This window comes from Cherax quadricarinatus, unplaced genomic scaffold (assembly GCF_038502225.1).
Source record: "Cherax quadricarinatus isolate ZL_2023a unplaced genomic scaffold, ASM3850222v1 Contig3774, whole genome shotgun sequence".
Classification (NCBI taxonomy): domain Eukaryota; kingdom Metazoa; phylum Arthropoda; class Malacostraca; order Decapoda; family Parastacidae; genus Cherax; species Cherax quadricarinatus.
The window spans coordinates 1-8,013 of NW_027198800.1; positions in this window are offsets into that span (position 1 = coordinate 1).

Consider the following 8,013-nt stretch of genomic DNA (forward strand, 5'->3'; position numbering starts at 1 on the left):
TCAATCACCAGCTGAGAGCTATATCAGCTTGGGGAAATAGATGGCAAGTAACATTTGCACCTGAGAAAACGCAAATGATGATCGCCTCAGGCACCATGATGGTAATGCTGGTGCAGTAGTAAGGATGAATGGGAGGATGTTGGGCACCCTATAGAAGAAGTTGATATCCTGGGGTGAAATTCGACCAAACCAATCCAACCATGAAGAACCATGTTGTAAATCTTGCAAACAAGGCAGCCAGGAAGCTTACAGCACTTCAGATTCACATCTGCTTGACAGTATGGGGTTGCAAGATCCTGCATGAGGCACAAGCACGCCACACCTTGAGTATGCTCCACTTTCTTGGTTTGCCTGCCCCCTCTCATCTGCGACTGCTTGACAGAGTAGAGAACAGCATAAGACGCCTCATCTCTCGGCCTGACCCATCCTGGATAGATCTGTCACTTCAGCAGAGCCTTCAACATAGGAGGGATGTGGGTGGCCTTACTAGTGTACAAGGCCAATATTGTCAAAAATACCACACTTGATCCACTTCCCGAGGACAGCGTGGAAACAAGCTTTTATGCCACAAGACGGCAGAAAGCAGCAACTTCACTTCTGGCTGTACCCTTCTCCAGAACATCACTCCCATCTGAGATCATACATACCCAGGATGACTCAAGTATGGAACACATTTGTACAGCATAATGATGTCAACGTAGATAAAGTCAGTTGATCAAATGAAAATGCTGGCCCACAGATGGCTCCAACTTCATCCTGTTCCCTACTTGTATGTCTCATAACAATAAAAATGCTTTCAAATGAGCTGATGTAGGTAACAGCTCCTTAGTTTCTTACCAATAAGGTTAGGAATCCTTAACCTGTAAATAGCTTGTCAATAAAGTTAGGGATCCTTAACCTTGTCAAACCCTGTGAAAAAAAAAAAAAAAAAAAAAAAAAAAAAAAAAAAAAAAAAAAAAAAGAGGGGAGAGAGGGGGAGAGAGGGGGGAGAGGGGAGGGGGGAGAGGGGGGGGAGGGGGGAGGGGGGGGGGGAGGGGGAGAGGGGAGGGGAGGGGAGAGGGGGAGAGAGGGGGAGAGAGGGGAGGGGAGAGGGGAGGGGAGGGGAGAGGGGGAGAGGGGAGGGGGGAGAGAGGGGGGAGAGAGGGGAGAGAGGGGGGAGAGAGGGGGGAGGGGAGAGGGGAGGGGGAGAGAGGGGGAGAGAGGGGGGAGAGGGGAGGGGGAGAGGGGGAGAGGGGGAGAGAGGGGGAGAGACAGAGACAGAGAGACAGACAGAGAGAGACAGAGACACAGAGAGAGAGAGACAGACAGACAGAGACAGAGAGACAGAGACAGAGAGACAGAGACAGAGAGAGAGAGAGAGAGAGAGAGAGACAGAGAGAGATTAATTTCGGAGATCGGGACAGTGAAAATTCAGATTAGAGTTTCCTGAAATTTTCCATGAACTGCCATGCAATTTTTTAAATAAAATTCACAACATAAGAGGCAAAACTGTTTAATCAGTAATACTTGATCAGTTAAAAATTCATACAAATATTAGGCATTGTCCAAGACACTTTAACAAGATGCTTCTTGAGGGACTGGAGATAAACTGTCTGGGAAGATTCCACTTATAACAACAATATCCATCATTACAAAACTGATTAGGAAGATAAACAAGATATTCATCATGAAGAATGAAAAAGACTAAGAAACTTAAGAAGTAGCACTTTACGAAGATTACAATAACATTAAAAATAACTCACTTTTTATCAGCTTCATCTTGACTATTATCCCTAGAAATATTTGTCCCCATGATTTTCTCAACTAATGCTCCAATTTCCTTAAGTTCAGTGGAGTTAGCGGAGTCTCTTCTTAGTGAAGCATACTCCTTATCGTGAAGCATTGTGTCAACAGCAAGTCGAACATCCTTCAGTTGAAATACACGTGAATAAAGTATGTCATACACCACAGCTGTAGAAAATAATAAAATCAGTTTCATAAAAACTAATCATACAACTTTTACTTCATAATTTCTTTTGAAAAACAATGAATTACATTTAATTATATTCATGGGGAAACACCAAGCCAAAATGAATCATACAGTGCCCCAGGTTTGATCTGAGGAAGGAGTGGTATTCAAGATATTAATCCAGCTTCACCAAGAAGTTTTTTGGCAGTAAAAACAGAGAGTTTTACATTTTTCAATATCATGCATTTAATGTGCTCCAAATACAGTGGACCCCCGGTATTCGATTCCTGAGAAATACCGATAATATCGAAAACGAATCAATTTTCCTCATAAGAAATAATGAAAATCAAATTAATCCGTGCAAGACACCCAAAAGTATGAAAAAAAATTTTTTTTACTACATGTAATATTAAGTTTAATGCAATAGAATAATTACAATAACAATAAAATAATTGACACTTACCTTTAATGAAGATCTGGTGATGATTGATGGGATGGAAGGAGGGGAGAGGTGTTAGTGTTTAGAAGGGGAATCCCCTTCCATTAGGACTTGAGGTAGCAAGTCCTTTTCCAGGGTTACTTCCCTTCTTCTTTTAATGCCACTAGGACCAGCTTGAGAGTCACTGGACCTCTGTCGCACAACAAATCTGTCCATAGAGCTCTGTACCTCCCGTTCCTTTACGATTTGTCTAAAATGAGCCACAACATTGTCATTGTAGTAGCTGTGTTAGGGTGATTTTCATCCATAAAGGTTTGCACTTCAACCCACTGTGCACACATTTCCTTATTTTTTGAAGTAGGCACAATGTATTCCACAACTGGTACAGGCTTCTCAGGGTTAGCCCCAAACCCTTCAAAATCTTTCTTAATTTCCATACTAATTCTCACCCTTTTTACCACAGGGTTGGCACTAGAAGCTTTCTTGGGGCCCATGGTGACTTATTTTGCAGAAACAAGCACCAAACACAGTGATAATATGGATAATATGGAATGTACCGAATGTATCCTTAGATGCTCGCACACTGGCTGGCTTGTAAACACAGGCACACAAGGGGCAGTTCAGGCCACATGTGGACAGGTTTCGTACGAATCGTATCGAATACTGGGTTTTCAATCAAATACTGAGGAAAATTTTTTGCGATATAATGCATTGAATACCGGATTTGTCGAATACTGATGCCATCGAATACCGGGGGTCTGTAATACCCTCGATATAATGAACTAGTGGGGAATTGACTAAGGTCCATTAAATGAAAATAATATCAGAAAAATAAGGTGCTCTACTGTGCATGGGGTACACACTGTATTATAATGATCCATTACAGTGAGGGATAACCACATTATAAAAAATATTTATTTCTGCAATGCAAATATCAAAAATACTTTAATTTTACTTGCCTCCAACCCCTCAAAAACTTATTACATGCAAGAACTCACACTGACAAAATCCCCGTATGGTAGCTGCGTCTTTTTGGTAGACAATGTCATAATGGTTCCCGTGGGTGTAACTTAACATGAGAGTCTTTGGGTAGCTATTTTCTGTGGCCTTGAATGGCATTTGGTCCAGAATGAACAATGCAGACATTCCTGGCTCTAAAATAACATTTTCTTTGTTCATCAGTCATGTCTCCAGGCCCCTATGAGATTACTCTTGCTTTCTATTTTGAATTTTTATTCAAACAAAAAATAGAAGATTTACTGTTATGCAGACTACTGCAATATTGTAATAATTGTATAAATAACGTCAACCCATTCATGACTGCATATTAGTACAGGTCCTCCATCACAAATCCGGCATCATTGGGACCTGTAGTGTGCCGGATTACTGAGTTTGCCGGATTACAGAGTGGTTAGGTTAGAATACACTTAATAAAATTAACCAACTTGACTTACACAGTTCATTGAACATCGGCAAAAATCGAACATTTCCGCTACTTTGAGCTCAATTTCAAGGTACTTTTCATCATGAAAGCAATCAAAATCATGTCTATTTCTGTAATATATCTTCCATTCTATCAAATGAGTCCAAAAAAATGAGAATACAACCATAAAAACCATACGAAAATATACTGCAAAGAGGCGGCTAATGGCTGAGAAGTGAACTCCCTTATTTATCGTCCGTCTTTTTTATTTTTGTTGTACGTTAAGAAGCATCTTTCCATCATACATTGCCCAAGTTTCAATGAGATAGCCCAACAAACAACCGAGAAAAAAAAATATTTACCAAAAATCATATATGGCAAGCCCAAGCCAGGTACTGGAAATAAGTCACTTTGTCTGACTTTTCTGGGTTATCCTAGGTTCTCTATACATACACTGCTATGTATGATAATCTATGTAACTGTATTTGTGTATACCTGAATAAACTTATTTACTTCTAGTCTGTCAACTGAGTACAAGAAACCGCCCATTCACTTATTTCAACTACCCAATAAAGTGGTCAGAAATTGGCAATTTGGCCGATTTCACACAAATTTCAACAGATGCCAATTTCAAAATAGGGTCCAGAATAAACAATGCAGACATTCCTGGCACTAAAATAACATTTTCTCTGTTCATTAGTCACGGCTACAGGCCCCTTATATTACTCTTGCTTACCATTTGGAATTATTAAAAAAAAAAAAAAAAAAAAAAAAAATAGAAGATTTACTGTTATGCAGACTACTGCATTATTGTAATAATTGTATAAATAATGTCAACCCATTCTTGACTCTGTACTGTAATTTGGACTGGCAGGCGGACAGGTATTGGACGTGACGTCATTTGTTTAATCTTGGGCTTCGCTAAAGAATAGAACATTTCCGCTATGTGAGCGCAATTTCAAGGTACTTTTCATCATGAAAGCAATCAAAATCATATCTATTTCTGTAATATATCTTTCATTCTATCAAATGAGACCGAAAAAATGAGAATATAACCATAAAAACCATACAAAAATATACCGCTAAGCGGCCGCTAATGGCTGAGAAGTGAACTCCGCTATTTATGGTCTGATTTCTTTCATTTTTGGTGTACATTAAGAAGTATCTTTCCATCATACATTGCCCAAGTTTGAATAAGATAACCCAACAAACAACTGAGAAAATAATAATATAATAATAATAATAATAATAATAATAATAATAATAATAATAATAATAATAATAATAATAATCTTTATTTACTACACGTACATGTACAAGGTATACAGGCCTAGCTGACATCAGTGACATACTACTGTATAGAAAGCCGCTTGTTATGCAGAGTATTTCAAGAAAATTAGGTCAGTGTCCCAGGATAACACCCACACTAGTCGACTAACACCCAGGTACCCATTTACTGATGGGTAAACATAGACAACAGGTGTAAAGAAACACGCCTAATGTTTCTACCCTGGCTGGGAATCGAATATTTACCAAAAATCATATATGGCTAACCCAAGCCAGGTACTAAAAATAAGCCACGTTGACTTTTTTGGGTTATCCTAGGTTCTCTACACATATGCTGCTATGTGTGATAATCTATATAGAGAAAATAACTTTTTTGTTTCAGGTTTATGGTGCAGTACGAGTGTATATCACAGTTAGCCCTGTGCTACACTCCGTTTTCTCTAATATAAGCCCCCAAGACAGGGATAGGAGAATGGTATTTGTATACCATATCCTCTTCATACCTCTGTCGAACTGCTCGGTGTTATGCCAAATATTATTCATTCTGGAGTATTTAACATGTTTTATGTTATTTATATTGTTTATTATGTCATATTAGATCAATTGTGATAGGCAAATAAGCTGTAGTGTTGATATTAGCGTAATAATAAAGCATATTCTCCTGCTTCATGAGACTGAGCTCATGGCAACCGACAGTGGCTTCAAAGCCACCTTATCTTTAATGGATAATGTACTGTGTAGGTGCTTTACATAATGAGAAGCATTTCTTTTATTCATTGGAACCATGGCTAGGGCTAAAAGTAAGCAGGTTAAAACAATAAATGGAGAAAAAGAAATTGGAATGACTTATGCAGCAAGTAGCGCCACCAAACAGTACCAGCAGGTTGGTGTGGCGACCCTGGAAATTTGAAATTATGCTAGCCAAAATTAGTGCCGAATAACTGAAGGAACCGAATAACTGATTGCCGGATTTGTGATGGCGGACCTGTATTCATTACATATGAAAAAGTCGAAGATATAACAAACGTGTAGTAATAGCTGCTAATGAAGACATGAAAGAGCCACTCTTATTTGTTATGATAATGTGATTGGAGGGAGGGAGACGCGAAGTCTGAACACACTACTGTCACTGACTTCAACCCTACCATAAATCTGACACCTAGAAATGTTAATGTCTACCACACAGTGTTTAGCACTTTGTGAATATAACAACAGTAATCGAATACAGCTTGTTTATGCCATTTTTTCCAAATTCAACCCTGTATAAAGAGTGAAGTACTATATGGTACAGTTCAAAGGGGACGTTGTTATATGCAACCAAAACTATGGAAAAAGAAAATGAAGAACATACAGGAAAAGATTATCTTTCTTCTCTCTACTCTCTCTCTACTAGTAGTATAAACAGAAAATCTTCCTAAGAAAATCTTCTAAGCATTCCTTCCTAAGCTGTTGTAGTAGTCTTATGCTTTCCTTGTATCTTTTCCTGTTATATATTTTTTTTTTTTTGTTTTTTTTTTTTTTTTTTTTTATATTAATATTAATTTATTAACACACTGGCCGATTCCCACCAAGGCAGGGTGGCCCGAAAAAGAAAAACTTTCACCATCATTCACTCCATCACTGTCTTGCCAGTAGTGTAAAGCACCCTTCTGGCAAGACAGTGATGGAGTGAATGATGGTGAAAGTTTTTCTTTTTCAGGCCACCCTGCCTTGGTGGGAATCGGCCAGTGTGTTAATAAATTAATATTAATATAAAAATATAACAGGAAAAGATACAAGGAAAGCATAAGACAACTACTACAACAGCTTAGGAAGGAATGCTTAGATATAACTACCAGGAAGATTTTGTGTTTATACTACTAGTAGAGAGAGTAGAGTAGAGTAGAGAGAGAGAGAGAGAGAGAGAGAGAGAGAGAGAGAGAGAGAGAGAGAGAGAGAGAGAGAGAGAGAGAGAGAGAGAGAAGAGAGAGAGAAGAGAGAGAGAAGAGAGAGAGAAGAGAGAGAGAAGAGAGAAGAGAGAGAGAAGAGAGGAGAGGAGAGAGAGAGAAGAGAGTAGAGAGAGAGTAGAGAGTAGAGAGAGAGTAGAGAGAGAGTAGAGAGAGAGTAGAGAGAGAGTAGAGAGTAGAGAGTAGAGAGAGTAGAGAGAGAGTAGAGAGAGTAGAGAGAGTAGAGAGAGAGAGAGAGTAGAGAGAGAGTAGAGAGAGAGTAGAGAGAGAGTAGAGAGAGAGTAGAGAGAGAGTAGAGAGAGAGTAGAGAGAGAGTAGAGTAGAGAGAGAGTAGAGTAGAGAGAGAGTAGAGTAGAGAGAGAGGAGAGAGAGAGAGAGAGAGAGAGAGAGAGGAGAGAGAGAGGAGAGAGAGTAGAGAGAGAGAGTAGAGAGAGAGTAGAGAGAGAGTAGAGAGAGAGTAGAGAGAGTAGAGAGAGTAGAGAGAGAGAGAGTAGAGAGTAGAGAGAGAGTAGAGAGAGAGTAGAGAGAGAGTAGAGAGAGAGTAGAGAGAGAGTAGAGAGAGAGTAGAGAGAGAGTAGAGAGAGAGTAGAGAGAGAGAGAGTAGAGAGAGTAGAGAGTAGAGAGAGAGTAGAGAGTAGAGAGAGAGTAGAGTAGAGAGAGTAGAGAGAGTAGAGTAGAGAGAGTAAAGAGAGTAGAGTAGAGAGAGTAGAGAGAGTAGAGAGAGTAGAGTAGAGAGAGTAGAGAGAGTAGAGTAGAGAGAGTAGAGAGAGTAGAGAGTAGAGAGTAGAGAGAGAGAGAGAGAGAGAGAGAGAGAGAGAGAGAGAGAGAGAAAATATAAACAGTTAGGATAAAACACTCCCTACAATAATACATTATTGTACATACCTAGAACATATACATTACACAAATTTAGTACTTTTTTACTACTAAGTTATCCAGGCTTCCATTATTTACACTTCTGACAAGCATA